The 25,521-nt window shown below is 39.5% G+C and overlaps 1 protein-coding gene across 1 annotated transcript in view; it reads left to right on the plus strand.

Moving 5' to 3' along the window:
- The window catches only part of ATP8A2 (ATPase phospholipid transporting 8A2), a 555,010-nt gene that overhangs the window by 211,527 nt on the left and 317,962 nt on the right, over nucleotides 1–25,521 (plus strand). The window lies entirely within an intron of this gene.

Raw genomic sequence — 25,521 nt, forward strand, 5'->3', positions numbered from 1 at the left:
TTATTTTAGGGGAAACATGGTAAGTATAGAGTTTTATACTTATGTTTAAATGTTTTGAGAAAATTAAAGGGGAATCCTTCTTTCTCAAAGTAATCTGGTGGATTTTGTTTTTAATTGCATGCACACGTCAAATACTCATTATTTATCAATTCAGTTCATGTGGTAAAATATATTTTCTGTATGCCCCTTTCTATAGAAACCCCACTTGGTCATTTCTAATTCTTTGTTTTTATCAGAGTATACATAATGGCAGTCAGTAAATGATCTAACATTTTTATTCAAATAAAAGACTGAATTCTAGAGGGAAAAAAAGATGCATTCTATAATCTGTGTCCTTTCCAACCACAGGTGTTACAGAGATTTTTCATAGGTTTTCTGTTTTGTTTTGTTTTGTCAGGCCAAAAACTATCCTACCTTTCTAGAGTGAGCCCATTTTTCTTCATTTTAGCTAATGCTGGTATTTACCAAATTCAGTCCTGATATATAAGTAAGGTTTCATCATCAAGAAAATTGTTGGGGTGGAGGGGGAAGGTAGGATTGCTTATGTGGCAGTGGATTCCCCTCTAGGAACTTGGAGATCTGTTTTGAAGTCAAAATCTGAAATCGTAGAAAACAAATTTGCGTTGAGTTACAGCAAATTTACTCCAAAGTTCGATGCCTTTAAAATCCAGAGTGGGCCGTGAAGTTTGTCCTGTGGATGTGATTCAATCACACCTTGACCATGTGCTGTATTTACAAATTAAGACTACACCAGGGAATTTATATGCCAATGGGAGGTGTGTAAGTAGAGCTAAGCAGATTGTTGGCAGAGGCCAGTTTAGTTTCTTATAGAGGAAAAAAGAAAAGGAAATGGAAATAGTCACAGTGAAATAAGCAACAACGTGAGGAGTGATGATGAACAGAAACAAGGAGAAATGATATCACAAGAAAGTGGGGATGTTGAGATGTAAAATTACTATATTTTGAAATCTAGAAAAGTAATGAAATCTTGTCCTGCCCTCAGGCCTTCTCCCTCCCATACTTTGGGAAAGAGTAAAATAATCTCAAACAAATGTTTTATGGGACTTTTTGTAGGGTCATTTGCAGACCTACGTCATCAGATTAGTTTAAGAGGAAATGTAATTCGCAAAGATTTGCTCATTTAAAAATTAATGTGTAAGTCCATTAGAAATCTCCTGAATTAGATCATTACTATTTTGTTATGAATTATGAGCAACTGAATTTTACAAAACATCTTCTAAGATGTCCCCCTTCCAAAACAAATTAAATTTGAACAAAAAAGCTAGGATGATGATTTTTTTTTTTTAAAGGTTCTTCTCAATGTCAGCTCAGAAGTGATGAAAGGGTTTTGTTTTGGTTTTCTTTCTTAATTTGTCTTTTGAAAGAAGGATTTGAAAGTAACTAGAAAAATTCTATAAATTCACTAAATATATGTATTTTGCTATATAGTAATTTTTTCTAATTATTTAGTCTCATTTTCTGATTTTGTCATTGAGCAATTTCTCTTTGTTTTGGATTTATCACTGTTATGGACTTTTGGACATTGAAGGTTTTTATCTTAAAGGAAATAACACTGCTCTAACCTTCACCTTTTCAAAAGATGGTCCAAATCTCTCTCTCCTCACTTTTTCTCTACAATTCTGCGGTTTATTGAACAAACCCGTTCACAATTATCTAACATGTTGCCTAACATGATAGGTTCACAAATATATTAAAAGAATGAATTTCTCACTTTGTAAGTTCTGTTCCTTGACTCACTCCTAAAACCCTAGGTCTGATCCCGCTCATGTGAAATACCATATCTTCCTGATTTATCTTCATTTTTTCCCCTTCTCTCAAACCAGATTTAGATGTTCGTGTACTTGTTTTACAGAGTTTATTCTGCCCTATACCAGGGGGGCCAAAAAATATACACACATGAATTGTATTCATCTTTTGTTATCGGTGTATATTGAGTATTACAATTTTAATACAGTTTTTTTCCTTTCTTAAAATGTGTATACATTTTTTTTTCATCCTCTGTATTTAAGATACAGCGAAGTGCTTGCCTTATTCTCCTTACTGGGCAGTAAGCTTGTTTGTTCAGACATTATTTCTTGATGTTAGACGTCTTTAAAGAATTTTGCATATAGATGGTGCTTAACTCTTTCGCTGCATTAATTGTTTCAAGTATTTTTTTCAAAATGTGTCAGAAATCCACAAAAACCCCAAAAGTTGATATTTTGACTATTTTATGCATTGAATAACAATTTGAACTGCTTTGTATATAAATGACATTATGTATAAAAATTTCCCATTGTTGTTCATTCTTGAAAAACACAAAAATATAGAAAAATGTACATCTGCTTTCCTAAACTTCCTTTCTGGAAGTTTCCATCCGCAGTCAGTGGGTGGAAGTATTCATTTGGATATATCTGACTGTTGCAGAAAAGGGTTTTAAGACATTCCCTGAATTGAAATCCCTTAGAGGCATATTTTCTAATGGAAACTGTCTTGCTTTTTCATTTGTATGTTTCTTTTCTGCTTGACTAGCTGACATATCCCTCACTTTTCTTTCCTTTGCGGGTCTGTACAGCCCCTGATATATGACATTTATGGCGTTGGAAGAAGCTATTGGTTAGGTCAAGGAGCTCTAGAGTTTCTTTATCACCTTTTTATAGCTTGTGGTTTATGAATACAGAAGAGGAAAAGGAGATAAATTTGGAGGAAATTAAATTACAGAACCTGCCTCAGGCTGATTGAGTTATAACCATAATTCCCTATTTTTTTGTAACTGTAGGCAAGTGCTTCACCTTTTTAAATTTCATCTCAATTTAATTTATATTTTGCTAAGTTGTTAGGAGACCCAGTTAACTTTAACAAGATACTTAATGTGAGTCTTTCTGTATATTTTTAACGGTACCTGTGTTGTGGAGTATTGTGTAAAGGTTGAACAATGTACTTCCCACGCATAAGTTACAGTATTTCCCAAAATTATATGCACTAAAGGTAATTGAGGCATGTATGCAATTATGTATTTATCACGTTGGTGACTTGCTATTAATAGTACGTACAACTTGTGTGAATTCCACTTGCCCAGAGGTGGTCTTGTCTATGTGAGCTGCTTTTTAGAAACATAGTCAATTTACCCCAATAAAGTGATTAGTACAATTTTCCTCATGGCCACCCCTCCAAGTTTTTCAGCTCCTGGAAGTTTTACAACCATGTCATTTTAAAAGAAATTCATTCCATCTGCACTAGTGTGTTGCTTGTGGCATACTTGAATCAGCTGAGATCTAGAAGGTTTTTGCATTTGAATTGTCTTTAAACGCACTAAACGATCGCATTTTTCTTTAATGGTATAAGGAAAATTTCATTGCAACACTGGATTGTGCATGATTAATTATATGTAGTCACATTTTGGAGAAAAATAACTTTAAGTAGGCAAGGGTGGGCAATGAGAAATTACGCATGTAGTGGTAGAAGGAGAAAGGGATTGGTTATAGATCCAAAGGTGGTGCTTGCTTCAGCAGGCAGAGAATTGAAGACACCATGGATTGTGTTACCTGAGAAACACAAGTTGGAGTCCAGTAATCAAGAGATGTGAGAAGTGTTCCTTAATAAGAGAAAACATTCTTCTGTATCGGATCCCTTTTTGAGGAAGAACAAATGCAGTCTTTGAAAATATTAAGTATTTAGAAAAGGGTGTTCAAATGTCTTAGTGCAAATGTGACTTAAAAATATCTGACTCTTTACATCCAGTCTTCCACACAGTGTGAAGTAATTGTCTGAAATTACATGTGCTACTATAGTGATTGAGCTCCAGCTGCTAATTGAGCCTTCAGGTTTAAAAATACACAGGCCTCGGCAATTCAAAGATTATTAAATTACACCTTCTTGTGGGAACCAGCATTAATGCGTTGGAGTAGTGAACAGCGAAGGTCTGGGGACACGGGGACGATGGGTGTCTCATTACAGCTTTTGTCACTGCGGAGCTCTTGTGGGTCGTTGTCGTTTCTCAGAAGGGACATTTTCCTAACACTTCATTCCATAGGATGTTGAAAAAAGCAGAGATTCCTTGCATCATTTGACTGTTACTTTGAGTTGATCTTTAAATAACTAAACATTGAATAAACTTACTTATGAACCGAAAGGCACGCATTTTGGTAAATAATGGTACACAGCTCCATTATTTTTATTTAACTCTTACAATAGCCTAGGATGTGGCTGCCTGTGTCTCCATTTCACAGATGGGTATCTTGGGCTCAGAAGTGACTTATCATAGGTCACATAACTAAGTAGAGTTGCTGAGACTGGCTGTCCTGACTCCAGTTTTTTATTTTCTTTTTACTGTATCTTAGCACTCAAGGGTTGGAGATCGGATGCTCCTTACACAAGAGGTTTCGTTCTTTGGTTCAACAAATTTATTGAACACCTGCTGGGTATTAAGTGCAGTTTTAGGCACTGGGGATAAGTGTTTAAAAAGCACACAGAAGGTCGCTTAAGAAGGTCGCTCACAGTTTAGTCGCAGGGAAGTGGACAAAGAACACATGCATCCACAAGATAGCATACGTGCCTTAAAGGACACGTAACCGGCTGGGGTATTAAGGAGTGGCTTGGGGGATAAAAGAGGGCACCTTTCGATAGGGTATCAAGAGGGTCCTCTTTGGCTTGAGACCCAATAATGATGCAATAGGGCCAGGGGAGGGGCGTGTAGGGCAGAGGAAGTGGCAAACTCAAAGCCCCCAGGCGGTGCAATGGTGGGACACCGAGGTGGCGGCGAGGCAGAGCCTCGTGAGCTAGCTGTGCCCGATGAGGTCAAGAAGAGGTGAGGAAAGAGCAGGTCGTGTGGAGCCTGCAGGAGCTGGAAGGAGGCAGGACTACTGTAGATGCTCGCGACTCCGTTGGCAGGTACTGCCGTTGACTGCGATGGGGAAGCTGGGGGAATGCATCATATCCCTTGGCAAGGCTGAATGTCTAGACCGCAGTGAACAGAAGCCCACTCTGTCCTGCTGCATTCAGACATGACCATGGCTGGTGATGCCATCAAAGCTCACAAGTCTCTGAGCCAGGGTGCAAGTGTACATTTGACAATGAAAATTCTATCTCTTCAGCGAACTGAGTAGATGGCTTGGGCTGAGCAGACCATCTGAGAAGCCACGTTATCTATCAGGCAGAGAGATGCTTGGTGAACTTGCACCGCGGATAGCAGGGAGCTTTGTTCTATAATTTAAATATTTAATGGAATCAGATGCCATAGCTGTCTCTGTGACAGACTCCCACAAAAATTGGCTGGGCGCTCCCAGGGCACCCTCCCTTTTATTGATTTAGACACCATAGTATGGGCCTCTTTCACTGTGTGTACCAAACATTTTTTGATCCACAGTTTGTTTCTCCTTAATGTTAATTCCTTCGGGCAACTTATATTAGGTTGGTGCAAAAGTAACTGCGGTTTCTGTATTTCTGTTTAACCTTTTAAACCGCAATTAGTTTTGCACCAACCTAATAGTTGAGGTCCACTGGCCAGGGAGCCATTCATTCTCTTTAAGAGAATGTCACACCCGTGGCTGTGACCCTTTATGTTAATCAGTCATCCTACATTTCCAAATTCTAGAATGTCTCTCCAACCCCCAATCACCACTGTAAGGCTCTATTGCTGTGGTCCACAAGGGCAGACACACTGTATTGTTTTCATTCTCCCAGCCTTTGAACACTCATCCTGATGCCTGTGTCTGAATACCCTTTCCTCCTTTCTGAATTAAGCTTGCGTGATGCTGCCTGTATTAGTCTGCCTGGGCTGCTGTAACAAAGTACCGCAAACTGATGGTGTAAACAACAGAAATGTATTGTCTCGGAATTCTGGAGGCCGGAAGTCCAAGATCAAGACGTCAGCAGAGGTGGTTCCTGCTGAGGGCTGTGAGGGAGAATCTGTCCCAGGCCTGTCCCAGCTTCTGGTGGCCTCAGACTCTCCTTGGCTTATAGATGGCCATCTTCTTCCTGTGTCTTCATATTGTTTTTCCTCTGTATATATCGGTGTCCAAATTTCCCATTTTCGTGTGGACACCAGTCATTTTGGATTAGGGCCCCATTTTGATTACCTCTGCAAAGGCTATAGGTCCAAGTAAGGTCACGTTCTGAGGTCCTGGGGATTAGGACTCCAACATGTTTTTACTGTGGGACATGAGTCAACCCTTAACACTGCCCCTTCTCCCCTCTCTTAGTGTGACTGTTGCATCGCAAGGTGCATTGCAAACATCTGAGACCTTGTTTGACACTTGAGACCTTATTTGACCCTCTCTCCTGTAGGATTCTCTCTCCTGCATGAGCTCATGTGGTCTGTTAGTCACCATCTCTGTAACTCTTGTCATATTTATATTCTGACTTGTCTGTGCTCTCGCTAGCCCATAGTCTCCTTGAGGACAGGGATCGAGATCCACTTTGTAGCCTCTCCCTGGGCACTGCAAAAATGTTCAGGGAGTGCATGCATAGGTATTGTCAGGTGCATGTGTTAGCCATACATTGTGGTAGCCTCCAGGCGAGGCATAATTTGACTCAACAAACTTACCTGTGAGAATAGCTGATCGTACACTTTCAATTACGACTAGTTAAAACTCTCTATCTTTAAAGCATAGGTTACATCACGTCTCTTTTCTTGGTATAAAAGATGACAGTTAAGATTTTTTTCTTATGAAATGATCACTACAATAAGTCTAGTTAACATCCACCACTATACATAGTTACAAAATTTTCTTCCTTGTGATGAGAACTTTTAAGATCTACTCTCTCAGTAACTTTCAAATATACAATGGAGTATTATTAGCTATCGTCACCATGCTATACATGACATCCCCAGAGCTTATTTATTTTGTAACTGAAAGTTTGTACCGTTTGACCCTCTTTACCCATTTCTCCCACCCCCCACCTCTTGCAACTACCAATTTGTTCTCTGTTTCTATGAATCAGATTTTTTTTTTCAGATTTCCCATATAAGTTAGATTATGCTGTGTTTGTCTTTCTCTGTCTGATTTATTTCACTTACCAGAATGTCCTCAAGGTCCATCCATGTGTCACAAACGGTAAGGTTTCATTCTTTTTTATGGATTAATAATATTCGTGTGTGTGTGTGTGTGTGTGTGTGTGTGTGGTGTGTGTGTGTGGAGAGAGAGAGAGAGAGAGAGGAAGAGAGAGAGAGAGAGAGAGAGAGAGAGAAAGAGAAGTTGCATTGAATCTGTAGATTGCATTGGGTAGTGTGGACATTTTAACAATATTAATTCTTCTAATTCATGAGCATGGAATATCTCTGTTCATTTGTGTCTTCAATTTTTTCATTAACATCTTGTAGTTTTCAGTGTACAGGTCTTTCATCTTCTTGGCTGAATTTATTCCTAGGTTATGTTATTCTTTTTGATGCAAATTCACTATAACTTTTGGAAATAATATGTTGTAGGGTGAAAGAGATACAGTATAAACCAGATAGGAAGGCCCATCAGCGTGTCCTCCTGCATTCTTTCTTTTCCTTTGTTCTCAATGGTCAGCCACCCCCCTCCCACCCACCAACTTCTCCTCTGCTCTATCTCTCTGTTTAGGCCAGTGTGGCTTCTATTTTCCAGTACAAAATTCCTGATCTCAAAGGAAGAAATGCTGGTTTAACATATGGTGTAAATTGGTCTGCTCTCTATGACAACTTTATACTAATATTTTTATTATTTTGATATTTGAGAGAACTTAAGATGTGGGGGGAAAGGCATAATATAATATCGCAGGTCATATGGCAGCCACAGTTTAAGTTTATGGCAGAATCAATGACTTTAGAAATGGTGACATATTTATAGTACTAAAAGCTTTGTGTTGGCAATTTCTTTCAAAGAAAGTGATTCTTATTATCCTATCATAGACATGCGCACCACCCTCATGCTGTTCAAGACACTTTGTTTTCTTCCCTGAGTAGGGGACTGGCTGGGAGTATCAGGCTTGGGGTTTTTTGGGACTTGCCTCCTTCCACTGTTTTATTTCTAAGTGAATTGAGACCATATGGCCACATGAACCCAAAGCTAGGTGGTTCAGAGATTTAATTGTGTGGCCTTGAAATGGTTCTAGTTTTCTTTGCAATTAGTGGGAAACAATGTGTTCGTAGCACCATTTTAAGTCACACAGAGCCACCCATTGGTACAAAAGGCCACTCCAGGTACTGTCCGGTGTCCAAGAGAAGTGGCAGCTCGTCATAGAAATGACTAATCAGTGGAGACTAAGCCTTGCCCCTTTGTCATACGACAACATTTATTTGGTGTGACATTCATTTCACAGTGTCAATTTCCCCTGCCAATAGGCCCCAGTCCTGATCCTCATTTTACATGCATCAGCTTTCGTCCCATCATTGATGAAGCTTGGCTTCGGGCTAACAATTTTAAGGGATGGAGCTGTGCTTTGCTAAGTGCAAGTAGCTGCTGCTTGTGTATTCTTATGAATAGAAAGATCTTCCAAGTATTTCCTTGAGGGAATGGTTCTACAGGAAATCTTGAGACAGCCCTTATGTCGATAATGTAAAATATGCTTCTTAATAATGCACGTTGATGATAATCAGATAAATGGAGTGTTGACTGGTAACTAGAGCAGTTCAGCTAATGAACAGGATGTTCATTCTCTATTAATTCTCTGGTCATACCAAAGGCAACTGCCTCATCTGTCAAAAGAAGAAATTCTTCCGAGTCCGATTTCTCAGCCTTCATTTTAATTTACAAGAAAGAGCAGGGAGGGCTTCTGGGACTGACTTGGAGTATTTTCTGAGGATTAAATCTGGTTCAAAGGCCTTTGGCTGTGCCCAGGGCACAGGCTTCACCTGTGCCAGGTGCCTCCATTGTCACAGCTTAATTACAGTATTTGCACCCTCAGTTGTTGGCTGTGGGCTTTCTGAGACTTTGCAAGTGCTTAGTGTGATGTGCTTTCCAGTTTCTGACCCAGCAAGTGAGTAATTTCCCCAGGTAATGGTTAAATAAGAGAAAACCATACGTGTGTTTTTTGCATGGGGAGAAAAAGAATCAGTGTTCAGGACTTAACAACGGCATTATCCAACAGGCCATCCTGCAGCGTTGGGAGTGTTTGTTTGTGCTGTCTCTACGACAACCTCTAGTCACACGTGGCTAGTGCAGCTGAGGAACTGGATTTTTAATTTAATTAAATTTAAATGTAACTAGCAACGTGTGGCTGGTAGCTACCACGTTGGACCTTATGATGTAGATTTGAACACTTTTTTTAAGACTGAAAACACTTCTCCCTGATGGTTCAGAATAAATTCAATGTGCTTAGGTCTATTCTAGGATAAATTTGTATTTTTTGGTCCTGAGGTGAGTTGAAAAGAGGTCTGTGTTTTTGAAGTGATCCAAACTTTATATTTGTGCAACAGCCTTTGGTCAGGTACTGGTTCGTGATTATATTGACTCAAAGAAATTGTGTGCTGCTTATATGGGAAAAGAATAATTTGGTGGGCTCCTGCTTTAATCCCAAGCCCAAAAGGACAAATGTTATACCTGTCCAAGGAACTATACTTTCTCAGCTGATGCTGATTTCCCTTTCATGACCCATGGACCATTATTATAGTGTTTTTAAAAGTTATTTTTAAAAAGCAGCTACCATCCACATGGGTATTGTTGGGGAGTAAAAATTTCTCTTCTACCCTTCTACTGTGTTTCCCGGAATATAACACCTAGCCAGACCATCAGCTCTAGTGCATCTTTTGGAGCAAAAATTAATATAAGACCCAGTATTATATTATACCTGGTATTATATTATATTATACCCGGTCTTATAGGTATTATATTAAAATAAGACCTGGTCTTATATTAATTTTTGCTCCAAAAGATGCATTAGAGCTGATGGTCCGGCTCGGTCTTATTTTTGGGGAAACTTGGTAGGTCCTTTGGCTGGTCTAATAATCAAATTAATGTCAAACAGATCAAACAGATCAACAATTGAAGCTTATATGCTGTGCTGAGCTCAGAAGAAAGGGAGTAGAGGTCTCGGTCTCCAAAGGGAAGGAGGACAATGCACAGGGGATAGGAAGAGCCAATGTTTGGTAAATAAGTGTTTGTCATGCCATGCAGACACGAAGGAACACAGAGAAGGCTGCGATCTCTAGGCCTGCCCAGCTCTCCCCACCACACCTGGCCCACATGCTGTGTAGTTAGCTCTTGGTGACAGGCTGTCTCTCTACCTCCTGGTGCCGGAATGTACCTGACACATGGGAGGTATATCTCTGTGTTCAAGGGGACAAAGGAAGGAGGGTCAGGGTGTCTTTTTTCGGACTGGCTATTTCTGAAGTCACTTTAATTCAAAATAATCAATACGCCAATGGGGCATATTTTGGGGTTGCCCGTTTTGCTCCCCTATGGTATTACATTTCCGCTTCTTTCAGCTTTACCTATTATTCACAACACACCTGATTTTTGCCCGGAAACCCCTGTCCTTCCGCTCATCTGGCTTTCTCACCTGGTTTGCTGCAGCGGGCCATGAATGAGATCACAGCACCAGCGCAGCTCGCTGGGTAGGCTGGAGTTAGATGAAACGTGGAGTCCTGAGCTGCTGTGTGGGGATGGCCCGGGGGGGAGTATCTGTAATTTAACAGAGATTCAGAGGAAGACTGGGACTCTGTGTCTTTGTGATGAGAAGCCTTATTAATTTCCCAATTCAACTGGGAAGCTGCTCTTATCCGTGGGAGAGGTGGTGCTCTGCTCACCCCTCCAGGGTTTCCATCGCTTCCCCGGTGAGGAAGCTTCTGAAGGCAGTCTCAGAGCCACACCGGTTCCTGGCTACTGGCAGTCTGGTTATGCTTTTACACCTGAGTGATGAACGGTTCCTGATTCAACCTTTTAAGTGAAAGCACTGAATCACGGGGATATATTTAGTATCTACAAATGTTCCACCGATTCCCAAAATGCTGAAAAAGAAGATCCTGCTGATTCTTTGTCCAAACCATGACGTATGGCCGTTAGCAAAGAAAAATGAAGTTAGGTTTCTCCTGAGCTTGCCGGCAGGCTTTATAATAACCCTCAAGATTGATACAGATCTGGCCAAGTACGCTCCGTTTTGCAAACAGAGTCAAGATTTTTGTTCTACAAGTATACACACCAACTAAGGAATTGCCTCTCTTTTAGATAGGTATGTCAAGAACTTTCTTCCTTTCTGGAGTATTCAGTCATATCCCACAGTCACTCGTTTTTCAGGGGACTGATTCATCTTAGAGTATGATTTCTAAGAATACATGGCTGGATAATATCCACCATCAGCCTTGGAGCAGGTTATTTGAACTCCAGTCATGCCTTCTTTTCCAAAAAAGAGAGAAAGAGAGAATGTTCCAGGGAGTGTGCACCTCTTTGTCTCTTTAGAAATCTTATCTGTGGCCATCAAAATTAATTTCTTATTAAGCCATCTCAAGAACAGCAGCACAATAACCACGATAACACTAATGATGATGATGTAGAGGCCACTTTATGTAAGTTTGTCTGTGGGAAATTTCTGTATCCTGGGAATTCAGGTGTCAGATAAGTCATATGTAATGTAATATCAATATCAACTAAATCAAGATCAGAGAGAAATAAAGAGTACCTTGCAAATGTTTTTTTTTTGTTTATGGAAAAACCACCTGAATATTAAAAGTGATAGGGAAAAACATGAACTTTAATGCTGCACCTAAAAATCTACCGCAAACGCCACCAGAAAATGTAAGAATTTAAAGTAGATTAACTGAGTCAAGCTTGGCACAGACATGAGCGGTCTCTCCTTCTAGTTACAGTTGTTTTAGGAGACAGCATCTCAAAATGAGTTGTCAGAAAAGCTATCAGATTTTCTCGGGGGAGTTTCTGCAGTTGGGAACTGTGCTCCTGATGGAGTAGGCATCAAATAAATTGGACCCATGAATATTAATAATTTCTTAAAAGTAAATGCATAGTGACTCTAAATCGCCGGCCCTTCGAAATGGCGACATTATTTTCGAATTGTACTGCCATCAAAGAGTAAGTGTTTGTCAGTCCCATAAAGAGATCGTTCAGATATAAAGTTCAAACAAGTCATAAACTCAGTTTAAAACTAAGCTATACAATAATTCACAATTTAATGAGTAATAATTTGTCTTAGGTCTCTTAAATTCTGGGTTAAATCATCTCGAAGGACTGTCCTCGGAAGTTTGAACTAATGAAGCTTTCCTTTAAATTCTCCTGTACCACATAGGTACATTGAAAATAAGTCCATGCATCCTGATTTACATCTGCCATGGCCTGACACAGTGATTGTTTTTCTCAATGAAAAACATTTGAAAGACGACCTGTACCAAGCATTTCTTCCATTTGCCTCCTCCACCTCTGTTGGAGTTGATTCAAAATTGCAGTTTTTTTTCTCTGTTGGCCTCCCACAGGGAGTTAGGGCTGTGAAGTCTAACCTCCTTGACACTTACCATAGTGGTTAGCAGTTGGTTTGGAAGCCATGAAAACAATGAGCAGTATAGTTCAGGTTTATGCGTGCATCCGGTGTAAGTATTGATAGCATCCTCTTTCACTTTCAAAGTGAAATGTACCTTTTAATAGATTTCTCAAATTGATTTACTTTTTTTTTAAATTAAAGTTTATTGGGGTGACGATGTTAGAAAAGTTACATAGGTTTGAGGTGTATAATTCTGTAATGAACTATACTGAGAAAACCAGAATGTACAGTATATGGCTTTAGAAATAACCCAAAACTTGTCTGTTAAGCAAACGTGGTAGAGAAAACTCTGTCTTCAACAGAAGTCTTTTTTAAAAAAACAAGACAGGGCAGTTTGAAATTGCTACTAAAGCTATAAGCAAGTAATAAACAACACCAACAAACAGCAACAACAAAAAACAATGACCAGATTATTAGCAAGCACTTTTTTTTTAAAGAAGCTGCAAAATATCTCCTGAAATTGCTCTGAAGGATTTTCCTTTCAGTTTAAAAAAGTCCAGCAGCAAAACAAGGAAAAAAGGGCATTTCATTAATATGGGTGTGCTGTCTCCATGTCATTATCATGTGACAACCCATGCTCTGTCCATATAGGGCACTATGGAAATAAGGGGGGCGTGTAGGATAGGAGTGGGCTTAAATTGGGGCGGGTTACGCCTGAGGAAATGAATTGGAGAGAAAGCCCTGGGGACAACTGAGGCATGGGAAGCCGTTCCTTAAAGGCAGTTGGTCTAGTTTGGGGAATGTTCTGCTAATACTTCTATGGCGGGCTGTAAATAGGTGTCCATGTGGAAGGGCCAGTGTGGCTAAGTGCAACATCTCAGAGTCCCCTTTTGGAGAGACTCAAATCACATAACCAGTTTAAAGTCTCTGAGATGCCCCCCTGCCAAGAAACTCACTTAAGTTGTTTTAATCCAAGCTTTCCCCAAACTTGGTTGAGCGTGAAATCCTTGTAATATTCCAAGGATCTGTCTGTTCAGTGGTTCCGGGAATACTGTCTGCTGGAGGCAGCAGAGGGCCTGGAAAGCTTGGCTCGGGCCAGGCTGTAGGAAGCCTTACAGGCCATGCTCCGATTCTGAATTTTTCCTTTGTGTAAAAATTTTAGTGCCTGAACATCCCCTATCTGAAACCGAATTGCTGTAATTACACTGAGGCTCTGTGCTTTGGAGAGGGATAAAAGGAAGTGGCTGGCCTCATATCCTCAAGGGACTCACAGCTTAATGGAGAGACAGAAATGCAGGCTATCTCGACAGTAAGATAATTGTTTTAAATAGAACTTCTGCAGAGTGCTTTAAACAAGGACAATGCTCCCTAATGTTCTGGGGGGATTCGGTGATGCTTGGTGGCCAGAGTCCAGATTCGTGAGCCTGGAGGATGGACAAGGAAGCCTGGATGGGGGGGGGGGGGCGGGGGGGGACCCGGTGGTGCCAGGATCATGGAGTGATGGAGGTCCAGGGCTGAAACCCTCGGGATTGTCAGGAAAGATGTGAGGTGGAATTGACAGGATTTGGGAATGGATTTGGAGGCTAGGGAAGGAATATCTTAGAATTCTGAAAGCTTTTGTCTTGAGCAAATTAATACTCTCCCTGAGGGTGTGTATGGCTTTTTAAAATTTAAACTCTTTCAAACCCTGTTTTGTCTCCACCTGGACTCTTGCCTGGCACAGAGTAGACGTCAAGAAATGAGTCAACAGATTAAATTATATTTACAATGTACATTCCTTATGCTGCCTACTATTATGAACGACTTTAAGTTCACGGGCGTAATGCGACAGCGCTTTAGTCTATGTGTGCGATCCTCATGACAGGCCATGGCGAGCACTGTCCTTGACACCCCCAGGTTACCCGTAAGGTTTGTTATTCTCCTGGGTGTGTGCTATCTTGAATTTGCCCAATGTTCTTAGTTTTCCAGAAGGTACCATCTTAATATTTTTTTTAAAGTATATATATATATACTTTATATATATATATATATATATATATATATATATATATATATATATATAAAATATCAATAGACACAACATAGCTACAACAAGTTGTGAGGCATAACAGCCATGAACCCGACACCCAGCATGGGGGCTCCTTCTGAATCTATCTGTGTGACGATCCCCTACCACCTTCTCCTTCCTTCACTCTGCTCTTTCTGAACTTTCTGCTTATTATTCCGTGGCTTTTAAAAGCAGTCATTCACACACACACACACACACACACACACACGTATATATACATGAGTTAGGACAATTAAGTTTGGGAACTTGTTGCAATGATGTTGCTAACCTTTTTTGATATCAGAAGGATTGTTCATTATGAAGTTGTGCCATCTAGACAGTTAACCAAGTTTACTATTTAGAAGTGCTGAAAAGGCTGCGTGAAAAAGTTAGATGACCTGCACTTTTCACCAACAATTCATGGCTCTTGCATCATGACAATGCACCAGCTCACGTGGCACTGTGTGTGACGGAGTTTTGAGCCAGTAAACAAATAAGTGTATTAGAACACCCTCCCTACTCACCTGAACTGGCCCCCAATGACTTCTTTCTTTACCCGAAGATAAAGGAACTATTGAAAGGAAGACATTTTGATGACATTCAGGACATCAAGGGTAATATGACGACAGCTCTGATGGCCATTCTAGAAAAAGAGTTCCAAAATTGCTTTGAAGGGTGGACTTGGCGCTGGCATCAGTGCATAGCTTCCCAAGGGGAGTACTTCAGAGGTGATACATATATGTGTATATATGTGTACATATCTTCCTAAACAACTTGTTCTGCTTGTTTTTGAGCTTCAAAAAGCAAGTTGTACATGATCTTCGGGGTTTTGCTTATTTTCACTCAGTGTTGTCCTGGACAAATGTATCCATGTTTTAATATAGGTGCAGTTCTTTTTCCCTGCTGTGTATCATCACATTGTAGGACGATGTGTCATCCTTTCTCCTGTGATGGATATTTGGGCTGCTTGCAGTCTTTTGCTGCTATGAATCGCGTTTTCCTGAACAGTCTTGTACGTGGCCCCTGCCGTGTAAACGTTTCTCTAAGGCATGTACCTTGAGTGGAATTGCTGGGGCATCATGTCTGCGCATGTTCAACTTTGTGAATGGATGATGCCAACTGCTTTTCAGAGTGGTTGTCGCAATTCACATAGTTTTCAGCATCATGCGTTTTCCATTGCTGCATCTCCTCTCCAGCCGTTAGTATTATTAAGACTTCCTAATTTTTACCAATCTACATCTGGATTGTCCTTTATAAAGTACTTTTCAATGTCCTTTGCTTGTTTTTTTATTGTTTGTGATTTTCTTATTGATATGTAAGGATTCTCTTGTAAATCTTGACTATTAAATGTTTTGTTAGTTTATATGTGTGGCAACTATCTTCTCCTAGTTTGTGACTTGTTTTTTCAGTCTCTCTGTGTTTTCTTTTGATGAAGGAAAGTTTGTCATTTTAATGCAGATTATTCAGTTGTTTTCCCTTTTATGGCTTGGGCTGTCTGTGTCTTCCGAAACCCTTTCCTGAGATCCTAAAGGTAGTTTCCCATGTCATGTTATAAATTATTTTTGGTGGTTTTTTCCTATTGAATTGATTTTTTGTGTGCAGGATGTGAAGTAGCAAATCTAATTTTATCTTTTTCTATGGTCATAAGCAATTATATCAGCCCCATTAATTGAATGGTTATCCATCTTTTCCTTGATTTTCCTCAGTGCCAGCACTTTTTATCAATTGAATGCCCATATGCGTGGGTATGATTCCGACGTTTCTTTTTCATTTGTCACTTTCTCTCTAGTTGCACGTGATCCCTGTTGTTATAGCTTTGTACTAAGTCTTGAGGTCCTCTGTGGCAAGACCCCTTTATTTCTTCTCCAGAAGATTTGTCTCTTCCTTCTTTTATATAAATAGTCTCTTGAGGTTTTGTATATAATTGCATTTCACCTATAGGTTATTTACTGAAGAAATGATATCTTTATGATATTAAGTCAAATAATCAATTACATAATCTCTCAAGTAGTTCCATCATGTCTTTCAAGTAAAATTTTATAATTTCTCCTTAAAAGTTCTCCCATATATTTTAGATTTATTTCCAGAAACTTTGTTTTTCTATGCTATGATAGATAATGACTTTAAAATATTTTTACTTTCTACCTATCCATTGCTAGCATTTCTAAATGGAATTTCTTTTAACACATTATTTTGTGATCTAGGAACCTTGCTAAATTCTATTATTAATTCTTATATGTAGGTTTTGGGGAATTTTAATGTAAATAACAATACAACCTTTGAGTGAGTTTTGGCACATCTGCCAGCCGTAATGGTTAACTTCCCTTTCTTGTCCCTTTACGAGGCCCTTGGCACATTGCCAGATAATAGTAGTCATGGGGTTCCTCTTGCTTTTCTCTGATCTGAATTCTTCTAAGGATTTACTTTTTAAATTAATGCTTGTTGTAGATTTTCTGTAGATATCCTTTATCATGTTAACATGAATGGATACTGAATTGTATCAACTATTCTTTTCTATGTCCATTGAGATGACCTTAAGATTTTTTCTTTAGTTTTTTTTAATTTTTGAACTACATTTCGTAATTTTCCAACATTAAACCAATCTGGCATTCCTGGAAACGTTTAACTTGGTCATGATGAATTACTTTTATTTTTTAATTCTTTATTGACTTTTGTTTGTAAATATTTATGTAGAATTTTATATCTATATTTGAGAGTAATTTGTCTATAATTTTTGTTTTCCTGTGTTGTCCTTACTGGGTTACGATCCCAGAGTTACATAACTCACAATAGTGAGTTAGTAATATGCTCCCTGGTTTCCTCTACTGACTTAATTATTTCTTCCTGGAATGTTAGGTAGAACTCACCTGGAATTTTCTTTGTGGAAAGATTTAAAGTACTGAGTCAATTTCCTAAACCATTATAAGATTATTAAGGTTTCTTTCTTTCTTTCTTTTTTTTTTTTTTTTTTTTTGAAAGTTAGGCTATTGGGCTGTAATGTTTTTCCAGGGGATTTGTTTATATTAATATCATTAAAATTTCAAATTATTGGCTTAATGTTGTGCATAGCTATGATCCCCTTAATTTTATGACTGTAGCATCTCTCATTTTCATTTAATTTATTGTTGATTTGTTTCAGATCTTGTTCATTAGAGCAATACTACTAGGGGAGTTTTTTAAGACTTTTCAAAGAACAAGCATTTGACTTAGTTTAATAGCCATGGGGGCGGGGAGAACAGTTAATTGCACATATCTATTTCCCTCTTGTGTATTGCACGTATTTTTCTTATCCTTTCTTACAAGTTAGGTCTTTATACGTGGAAGATAGTCATCATCTAACTGACAACTTGGTTGTAAATGACTTTCTTTAATTTTTGTTTTAGTCAGTATTTTTGTAATTTCACTATTTTTAAACTTAAAAAAAATCATTTTCTATTTAGAAATTAAGGATTTCAAACTTTCTAACTTAATTGTATTTCTAAGTCTAATGAAACTGTATCTACCATTTTATTCTGATCTATGATACGAAATAAGACTTTAAGTGATGATTCAGAATTCCAGCTTTATGATCAGATCACCTGAAGCTCTTTTCAGAAAGACCTTTACGAAATCTTCTTCCAGATTTACTGATCCTAAATTTGGGGATGGGATGGGGTGGTGAAATCTCAGAATAATTTGTTTCTTAAAAATACCGCGGTTCTTAATGTACAACCAATGTTGGGAACCACTGACTTAAATATATTTTAGTTTTCCAAATAGCTACCTGATTGTTCCAGCAGCATTTATGGAGCAATCTTTTCTTTCATCTCTGGTTTGAGATTCCTGTCTTACTCAGGGTGTGCTAGGGACTGTTATGGGCTCGCTGGTTCTGTTGGCGATCTGTTCTTGTACCAACATCACAGACTTGATGATAATAGCTTTATAACTATTCGATTGTCAGTTAAGGCTGATCATCCATCCTCTGTACTCGAATTTTTAAAAACATATCTCATCTTTGTACTCAGACTATATATAGTCTGTTTTTCCATTTAAACATGTCATTCAAAACAAGGTCTGTTATACATGATCACCTTTTTAATGTAATATTCACCTCTTCTTGTTAAGATTATTTGTGTGTGTGTATTTTCACTGTTATGTAATTTTCTTTGAGTTTATGAAAAAGATGGCATTTCCGTGATTTTCTAGCCAGCTATTATTGGTGCAAAGGAAAGTTGTTGATTCTCTTTCAGTAGAGTTTTTTAAATTAAATTTATTGGGTTGACATTGGTTAATAAGATTATATAGGTTTCAAGTGTACAATTCTATCATACCTGATGGGTATATTGCATTGTGTGCTCACCACCCAAGTCAAATCTCCTTATGTCATCATATATTTGACCCCCTTTACCCTTTTGTACCTTTCTCCCTCCCCGCTTTCCCTTTGGTAACCATTACATTCGGATTCTGTTGAATTTCTTTCAGTTCCTGAATTGTGTCACTAGTTCTCTTAATTCTGCCACTGTTCCTTTCACATGGAATGCTCTCCATCTCTTCCTTGCCTCTCACTCCTAATAATTCCCTAAGCTTCTGATTTCAGCCAACTTGTCACTTCCACCAAGATGTTTCCTTTGGCCCTTTTACTAGGTACATCTTTCTGCTGTATATTTCATAACAACCCATCTTGTAGTCTAATGCTTTATTTCAGTGTCATTACTCATCTGATAATTACTCTTCCCTGCTAGATTGTAAGCTCTTTGAGGACCAGATGATTGGGTCTTTTTTGCTGCTGTTTCCCCAACATGTAGTGCAGGGCACACAGTGGGCACTCAATAAATTGGTTATATGAATGCGTGAAATTGAGTTTTAGCAACATCACTTTGGCAATGTGGGGACTGTGGGGGAATAGGAATGAGAAGGTAGAGAAGCCAGTGGACATCTGTTCCAGGAAGAAGAGGAAGTAAGGTAGCCTTACTTGGCGTGGAGAATAAGGATGAGATTTTGAGTGAAAAGGAATGATTGGTATGACCTAGATGCTAACCAGATGCTGGTGAAAGAGAGAGAACTGGGCGAGTGTGATAGCTTCAGGGGAGCTGGCCTTGGGAAGAAAGGTGGCGGGAAAGGTGGTGATATTTTCTTTCTCCCCTAAATACCCTGAAAGTAAGGCATGAGGGAGTGTACTTTAGGAATTGTTGTTCACCTCAAAATCCAACAAATTCCTTAGGTGCAAATAGAGAGCAGGTCTATATCGCTCATTCACACTCTAGTGAATCACTTCTAAGGATGGTGGCAGAGTTTTGAAGATAGCTGCTGAGATGTGAAACCATTGCACTGAATACTAGGCCATCCTTTGGCCTCACAAGGTAGAAAATGTGGGAATTCCATGTAATGTGTGGTTTCCTCCTGGGTGGGCAGAACTTCTAATGGGAGAGCTCGTTTCTCTCCTTAGTCTGGGCCCTTGGACTATGGGCATACAAGGTCACTTCCCTCTAGTTTGCCTTTTTTGTGTTCTTTGTCACTTGACCCCCTTTTAAATCTTTCTGCAAGGGACATTGTGCCAGTGGTTCATGAAATACTCATCAGTGATGTGTGTTTTGATGACTCTGTGATCCTGAGAAGTTTTCAGCAGATAGGTGCTCTGTTTGGGGTACCTTGTGGTACCCCTCTGTGTTCAAGAGAAGCCTCCAGAATTGGCGCTGGTTCAGGGTTACACTCACTGACTGACGCAGACAGTAGAAAAAGGCCGGGATGAACCTCTCAATGAACCTAAGTGATTCACAAGTGGTTTCTGAGGGGCAGAAGAAAAGGAAGACTTTCACTTTCTACGTTGATGAAATGGGGTCTCACCCATGATGGGTAGTCTGATTTCCTTGCTTCCTCAGTAGAGTTCCTAACATCATTCAGAATATTATTCTCGCAGTTGAACGCCACTGGGGAGGTGAACTGGAGCTGGTGGGAGACAGTGATGTTCTGAGGTTGTTGATGTGAAATGCCCGCCAGCTGCGATCACCCCTCATGGTGGAGCAGCAGGACACGCATGGGGAGGGGCCGGGCAGCTGACACATGCTTCCAACTGGGAACAATTCCCTTAGATTCCTTAGCACTGACCCTCAACATGAACGCGTTGCTTCCCAAGTTCATGGCCCCAAACAAATCGCTAAAGGAAATAACACACTGTCAAATCTTGCAACATAATTATCTGACAATCCATTTTCTGTAGTTTAAATGAATCATCGCTAAACTTTAATGTAGCGGATGTGCTATGCACCCCATGTAATTTATGTTTTGTTTCAGAAATATTTGTATGCAGATGAGCACAGCGAGTTGAGAGTGCCAACCATTTTGCCAGCTCGTCAGATGTCAGTGTTTCGGTCACTTGATTTCAATGCATGATGATAAACGGGTTCTTCTTTCCAAATACAGCAGCACTTGTTATTTCTATGAGTCTTTCAACAAAGGGAACAGCAAATAGAAGGCAGAAAATCACAGGCAGAGTCAGTGCCTGGGCTGAAATCCTGACTCCATCCTGTGTAACCTGAGGCCCGTTACTTAAATGCTCTGTGCCTCGGTTTCCTTATATTAAAATGGGAATGACGGTGGTACTCGAGGAAAGTTACGAGGACTAAATAGGTTCATGCATGTAGAAGCAAGGAGTATAGTATCTGATAAATAAGCACTGAAGTGTTAGCTAACATTATTATGCAATAGTTCTTAAAATGTAGCTTTCACTTATGACCAGAATGCTAACTTAAATTAAGCGATTCTTGGTGAATTGTGCTATTATTTAAATTTGTATTATTTTTTCATTAGAAGTCCCAATGGATTCAGATCACTGAAATTCATGATCTGTTATTAAAGTATGTTTTCTTCATTAATTCAGGATATAAAGTGTCCAAGGAGGTTGATAAAAAGCTTAGGCATAGGAGCTACACTTGCTTTTTAATCCCAGAAAGTCACCTAAGATGAACTGAAGATCAGCCTCTGGCGCTGAGGTCAGGACGTTAAAGTGTGAACACAAGAGTAAGAAATATTTATTTCACTCATATGTGGACTATAAAAGAAAAAGTAGCAAGCTAACAAAACAAACAAAAGCTCATAAAAACAAACAAAAAAAGTTTGTAGATGCAGACTAGAGTCGTGGTTACTGTAGAGGAAGGGGGGTGGGGGAAGGTGAAGTGGGTAGAGGGGGGTCAAATAAATGGTTATGGAAGGAAACCAGACTTCGGGGGGTGAGCACATAACAGAGTACACAGATGTCACATTATAATACTGTACACCTGAAAATTACATAATGTTATTAACCAATGTTACCCCAATAAATTTATTTCTTTTAAATTTCAGTACAGCTGGTTTACAATATTATATTAGTTTCAGTTGTACAATACGGTGACTCAACGCATACACCTTGCAATGTGATCACTTCACTGAGTCTCGTAATCATCTGTCACTGTGCAAACTTATCACAATGTTGTTATCCAGTACATTTTAATTAAAAAAAAAAAAAAAGTGGAGGCAGAGTTTGTCTCTCCCAGCTGCCTTGTTGGGAGACGTGTGGGTGTAGCTGTGTCCTAGCAGCGGTTTGGTTTAACGAGCACACGGAAATACACCGGAGAATCTCTTTCCTCCCACCCTGGAAACCAAATTTGTGCCTCAGTGTCCCTTTCTGTAAAGCAGAGGTTACATGCTCAAGTGCCTCCAGGGGTGAGGCACCTAACGCAAATGACTGTGGTAGGCCAGGTGAGGACTGTCACCAACGGCACAGTACTTTTCATCTTCTAAAAGGGGCGGCCACTTTTGATTCTTGTGTTCTTTCACATTCAATTGATAGTATCCTCTTCTAAAGAATTTCAGTTTTATGGCTGGAGTCCTGAATTCAGGGAGCTGTAGGAACTAAGAGAGGCACTTGAATATGTTGGGCCATTTGGCAGCCGGCCCACTGGCGTGGGTATGCACACTGTCTTCCTAGTAATAAGTGAGAGGTGGTTGAACTACTGAATGGTTGGTTACTTGAGCAGACAGTTATTTGGCTTTTGTCAAGATGCTCTAAGCCACATTACTTGCAAAAGTATAAGAATTTCGCAAATTTGCCATGTAGGCAGATAGGCATGGAGAAAAACCTATGTCCAAACCACAAAAATGACCAGACATTCATCCTCCTTTCCCAGCTAATATGAATGACTGCTGCCTCTTTACCCATGAAAGATTTATCCTTCCTTGGGTCTTCCTGTCTTCTAGAAAATTACTAAGACAGCCAATCACAGATCTGCCCCTGCTTTCTGATAGCTGCCAATCCAGAGCAATTTCACGCTTGTGTGACCCTTCCCCAGAATCAGCTCACAGAACCCCAGTCCGTAACAAGCCCCTCCTGTACCGCTTAGAGCCCCAACACCAGCCTTCCCCACAGCCTGTTGGTTCCATGATTGCAATGAGCCAGTAAACCCAACATGGTCCTAGTACAGTCTGTCGTCGTCACCTGTGGGTGAAGGGTATTGATACGTATGTAAGATTTTGTGATATTATTATGTAGTCATTTACTTTTTGGTCCTTGTGAAAAATGCACGGCAGAAGGACATATTATAGGAGGAAAGTTTATAAAGGAAGGTTAATGGGAAAGCCTTACTGAACAGTTCATTTCAGTAAACGCCATTTCACGAATGGTCTTCTTCTCAAGGTTGCATATGTGCTGCCGCTTTGGCATCTGGGAAAGCCAGTCAGTCTCTCTGGCAGATTGGCAGATGGGGTGTGATTCACGTTGCAGATAGGGGGAGGGGGTGACCCTTTGAAAACCTAGTTCGAAAAAGCTCTTTCCAAAAGCTATAGATCGTGCTGATTACGCACTTAGCAGGTTTCAACCTGCTGTCCAGGCCTGGAACTTTAGACAAGTTCGGATCAACAAGCATTTCGCGGTCAAGTTTCATTTAATTAGAGTTTGTTGCCAAGTCATGGGAGGCCAACTTCCATGCCAGGTGCCTTTCCACAGTTGCCTACCTGAGCTGTGGGGACCCAGCAGGGAGGCACTGCCTTTTCTCCAGGCCAGCTGGCCCTGGCCTATGCTGTCTCTGTGCCACTGGATGTATAGTGCTTTGCTGCCGACGCATGAAGGCAAAGCATAGAAGGGGTAGAAGTCAGGAATCCAGTTTGGGAGCCTTTTCCCAAAAGCCAGAGAAAAAGCATTTTCAGTCCTTTATCAGGACAGTTTTATTTTATTTTTTTAAATGTAAGTTGATGTTTTTCAGGTCACTTTTCTAGGAAACATGCAAAGTCCTCTCTCAGGCACTGCCATCTCCCCTTGTGAGGCAAACATGAAGCTTTTCCTTGCCAGCTTTATTATGTCATTGAATTAATAATGTTGTAAAGACTAGATCAGAAGTCAATTTGGCAGCTGTGCCTTTAGGGAAATTTTTGGAAGAGTGACCTTCCATTTTTAATAGGCATGTTATTACATTTAGAATTAAGTTACTGAGAGCCAAGCTACCCGCTTGAATTTGCTATAGCCATTTTTTCCCTTTTATTTTTAATGAACTGGAACAAGTCGAAGCCAGTTGTTTGTAAGAGTATGCAGTCAGAAAGGGACTCAGAATCTTTCACTGTCAGGCCCTTTATCTTAGACAAGTTTAACTCTTCTAAATGCTAGAGTTTTAAAAGTCTTCTACAAAGCATCCATGTCTTCTCAATTAAAGTGGAACGTGAGAACCCATGGCCAGAACGTCCAGTAGTATATTCCGTCACAACAAATCTGGGGAGAGGGTTAAACTCATCAAATATTAGAACCCAGTTTAAAACACCAATCTTGAAGACACTGTGTGCTGGGGCTGACACAAAATAATGGAAGCAGAGGGCAGTTGGAAAATTGCTAGCTAGGAAGTTGGATCTATTCAAATATCAAATCACACTCCTAAGTAAGACATAAGAACTTTTCATGGATGATGTTGGCATAGAAGAACGGCAATTTGGAGCTAAAAATTTAGATCCCATACTATAAACCTAAAACAAACAAACAAAAAGGATGCTCCAGGTTAACTAAACGTGACAAATTATCAAACTGTTAGAAAACCAGTAGAAAATAAAAAGGTACTCTGCTCAGGTGTGAAGCAATAAACCAAGTCACAAATCTAGATGTATTCCTTATTATAACAAGGCCTCCTTGAGAGCAGGACCTGTCAGGTAGTCTTTTGGTTTCTGGCACCTTACCCTTCTACTTCGTAAAAGCCCATCATTTCCTAATGAAGGTTAATGAATGCGGCAAGTGAAAACACCAGTATTTGTACCAGCCTGTGTGGATGTATAAGATGTACAAAACAGTTTTTTTTTTAACTTTTTTTTAACAAGTTAATTTTTTTTAATGTGCAAGAGTGATTGCATTCTGGGTACTTTCTAAGAAAAATCCCTTTAGCACATTTCAGCCAATTGGGGGAAACAGCAAACTTAGAATATATGATTCTATGTGCTTTTAAGCTTATATAAAGTTTTTGACTCAGCAAAAGGTATGTTTGTTATGTATTTCTCAGGTTGAAGATCGTGATGCTCTTATAACAGACGTTATTTGTTCAGAGCTTGCCACATGCTGGGCGCTTTGAAAATAATTATCATTTTTTCATAGCAACTGCGTGCGATGTATTACATTTCTGACTATAAGTTACCAATACTCCTGAAATGATAGCTAATTTGTGTGTGTGTATACACATGGGTGAGAGAGACAGAGAGAGGTAACCTCATATGTATGTGTAGTATTTAGTCTCCTTTACTGAAATGTGAGTTCCTTGAAGTTCAAGAATATTATGATACACAGGTTCTCTGACATAGGAACATAACCCGGCCTACCCAGCAGATAGTAACTATAGGAACCATCTGTTCTACTCTTCCATTTCTGAAAAAATCTGCTGCTGCCCAGGGCTCCCCCATCTAGTGGAAGGTGTAAATATACATGTAAAAGCTGAAAAGCATGCCTGGTGTTAAAGATCAAAAGTGTTTTTCTACTTTACTTTTATTGATTCAGATGATATACATTCCTTCATGTTATTTATTGGTATAGTGACTAGTCTTTTAGTCTTGGTTAGGATAGAAACACAGTTTTTGTTTTTGATTATACTTACATAGATCATTTGAGTGGG

This window comes from Rhinolophus ferrumequinum, chromosome 4 (assembly GCF_004115265.2).
Source record: "Rhinolophus ferrumequinum isolate MPI-CBG mRhiFer1 chromosome 4, mRhiFer1_v1.p, whole genome shotgun sequence".
Taxonomy (NCBI): Eukaryota; Metazoa; Chordata; class Mammalia; order Chiroptera; family Rhinolophidae; genus Rhinolophus; species Rhinolophus ferrumequinum.